The 3443-nt window shown below is 36.4% G+C and overlaps 1 non-coding gene across 1 annotated transcript; it reads right to left on the minus strand.

The window, feature by feature from the left end:
• Positions 1-1320: 1320 nt before the first annotated feature.
• Positions 1321-1429, minus strand: LOC126804287 (small nucleolar RNA R71). Its single transcript, XR_007673240.1, has one exon. It is a non-coding gene; the product is annotated as a small nucleolar RNA R71 (small nucleolar RNA).
• Between the last annotated feature and the right edge of the window lie 2014 nt (positions 1430-3443).

Consider the following 3443-nt stretch of genomic DNA (forward strand, 5'->3'; position numbering starts at 1 on the left):
CAGTAGATTAATTTCTAGATTGCTACTCCTGATTGGGAATTAGTAGATAATATATCGAGACTTATTGATTAATGTGGTGGAATCTGATACCTTAGTTATTTCGTCATCAAGGTAATTTTTATCTCTTTATTTTGTCTTTATGTTAGCTACTTCATAACCAAATTTTATTCAACTAGGTTACTGTTTTAAATTAATTTAGATTTGATTAACTTTTTCCTAATATCATACATTGCCTACATCAATTACTATTCTCATAATAGTTTCTTTTGTAGAAATTTTCTTTGAGTAAAAAAAATGAGCTAGTTGAAACAGGACTTTGAGGAATAAAGTACGATAAGTGAAGGAGGAGAAAGCTAGAGTTGTCAGGCATTGATCGATAATTGCATAACTACTGTTGCCGGCACAAATTTGTTCTCTTTTCTGGGTGTGTCCTTTCTTATTTACTCATTTCTTCATTTTTCTTGTAGCTTGCTTTCTTTTGTCCATTATTGTATATAATTATTTTCTAGCCTTTTTCTTTTCAATTAATTAAATCCATATCAAACTTAAACTCAAGCCAAATTTTAATCATAAAATTCATAAGACATTAGCTTAAGTTTAACAAAGTTCTTAAGTCATTCCGGTAAGTATCTTCTAAAAAGTGTGGTATAACAACGTTCTTTAAGGCATCATCTTCGGTGTTTAAGAGGATTTGAGTTTGAAGTGGGACCATTATGACCCTTCCAATCTTCCCGAAACACACTAGGCACATTTCTAGAAGTACTTAACTGGTAATCCTCTAATATCTCTATCAGACAGTAGAGCCTTCATTAGGTAGATTTTAGTGTGCAAAAAAATTAAAAAAAATTAGTGTTATAGTTTTATGTTTGGTCGTCGTTCAATTAGTTTAGAGTTGTTGCCCTACGACCCTGAGATTGAGAGAACTGTTAGAAAAGAAAGCAAGGTAGTTGATCATTTGATCACGATGGTTGAAAATTTAGAGCCCAAAACTCTAAGGGAGTATTTTGCTCCCAACACCACAAATTCCCCATCATGCATAGTATTGCCTAATGCAGCTCATTTCGAGTTGAAGCCTCAAATTCTTCAACTGTTGCCCAATTTTCATGGATTAGATCATGAGGACCCGTATCTGCATATCAAAGAATTTCTAGACATTTGTTCCACCTTCAATTTCCAAAACTGTCTGCTTGCGTCTGTTTCCCTTTTTCTTAAAAGATAAGGCGAAAATGTTGGCTGAATTCCCAACCACCAGTTCCATCCCTTCTTGGGATGAATTAGTCTGAAAATTTTTGTCTAAATTTTTTCCCATGTCCAGAACCAATTCCCTGAGGAGAAACATTTCCGACTTTAGGCAAAAAGATGATGAACAATTTTATGAATCTTGGGAAAGATTCAAGGATTTGATTCTGAATTGTTCCCACCATGGTTTTGAAACATGGAGATTGGTATAATATTTCTATAACGGTTTGACACAGTCGAACCGTCTTATGATAGATTCGATGAAAGGAGGAGCATTTTTTAGCCTTAGAGATGATGAAGCATATGAATTTCTAGAGAACTTGTCTGAAAATTCTCAATAGTGGGATTTTTCTAATCAAAATGATAGGCATGTGAAGGAACCCAAGAGAGGTGGTTTGTATAAGGTCAGAAGTGATTCTGATTTAGAACTAAAAATCGAGAGTTTGTCAAGAAAGGTTGAGTCGTTAGCTTTAAGTAAAACCTTGAGTTCAGTCAACCAAGTCTAGTCAGAGGTATGTTCTTTTTGTGAAAACCCAGTGCATTCTGCTCAAACATGTACATCCATGTGCGGCTACTCTAACAGCCACACTGAGCAAACCAATGCCATGAACAATTTTAGAAAACCATTCGATACTGCATTTTCTGAGACTTACAATCCAAATTGGCGGAACTACCCTAATTTTTCTTGGAGAAATAACTAACCTCAAGTGTTTGGTGCAAACCAAAATTCACAGAATAATAAATTTCGCTCTCCTAATCAGCCATATCATTCAACTCCTCAATCCAATCCACAATTTGTGGCACCACAGCCACAACAATCATCTTTGGAGGATTCCCTTCAAAAGTTCATGTAAGTCACTGGTCAAGCCATTTCAAAGTTAGAATAACAAATAGGCCAGTTAGCAACGGTTGTTAGGGAGAGAGAAAAAAAGAAAATTTTCAAGTCAACCATTGCCCAACCCAAAAGGGCAATTTCAGATTAGTGAGCCTTCGAGTTCTTTGAACTCTCATGAGCAAGTCCAATCAATCTCTAGTCTTAGGTCATGCAAACAAGTTGATAACAAGGTTCAGATGCCTAGCCTAGATGATGAATCTTCCAGAAAAATCCCAAGATGGAGAGACACCAATCTCTCTCGACACCCAATCATCGGGTGCCCCCAAAATCCAAACTCATCATGTAGTTGATCAGCCTGTTAGAAGTTTTATTCCGAAAGCTCCATTTCCTCCAAGAAAGGTGCCCAATTTCATGAGATCTTAGAGGTGTTTAAGAGAGTCTATAAATATCTCATTCTTAGATGCCATTCAACAGGTACCCTCATATGCCAAGTTTTTGAAAGACATTTGCACCCTTAAGCGAAAGACCAATGTTCCAAAGAAAGGTTTTGTAACAGAACAAATCAGTTCAATCATTCAACGAAAATCTCTTGTCAAGTACAAGGACCCTGGTAATCCCACCAATCCATGTACCATAGGAGAGAACCATTTCAAGAGAGCTTTGCTAGATTTAGGGGCGAGTGTAAATCTATTACCATATTATGTATATGTGCAAATGGGTTTAGGGGGAATGAAACCGACTCCTGTGATTTTACAATTGGCAGATCAGTCGGTGAAATATCCTAAAGGTATTGTTTAAGATGTCCTCATTCAAGTTGACAAATTTTACTCTCTTGTTGACTTCATAATCTTAGATATCCAGCAAGTCTCAAACCTAAGTGATGAAATTCCTGTCATTCTATGTTGTCCTTTTCTAGCTACTTGTGATGCCAATATTAGTTTTCAAAGTGGTATGATGACAATTTCCTTTGGTAACATGACTCTAGATCTCAACATTTTCAATATAAGCAAGCAGCTAGTTGAGAATGACGACGTTGGTGAGGTTAATTTGATTGACAACTTAGTGTCAGATACTTTCCACCAATCTAGCATTATGGACCCTTTAGAGGCATGCCTAGCTCATTTTGGTACTAATTTTGATTTTGACAAATCTATTGAAGATGTCAATGCTTTGTTAGATTATGTCCCACTCATAGATACTGCCAATTGAAAATCGAAGGTAGATCCACTTCCTTTGTCTTTGTCCCCTCCTAGCCCTTCCATTGTCAAGCCTCCAAAGTTAGACTTAAAACAACTACCTGATACTCTCAAGTACGTGGTTTTAGGTCCATCTGAGTCATTGTCTGTCATCATTGCTTCTGATTTGAGTA

Source organism: Argentina anserina, chromosome 7 (assembly GCF_933775445.1).
Source record: "Argentina anserina chromosome 7, drPotAnse1.1, whole genome shotgun sequence".
Classification (NCBI taxonomy): Eukaryota; Viridiplantae; Streptophyta; class Magnoliopsida; order Rosales; family Rosaceae; genus Argentina; species Argentina anserina.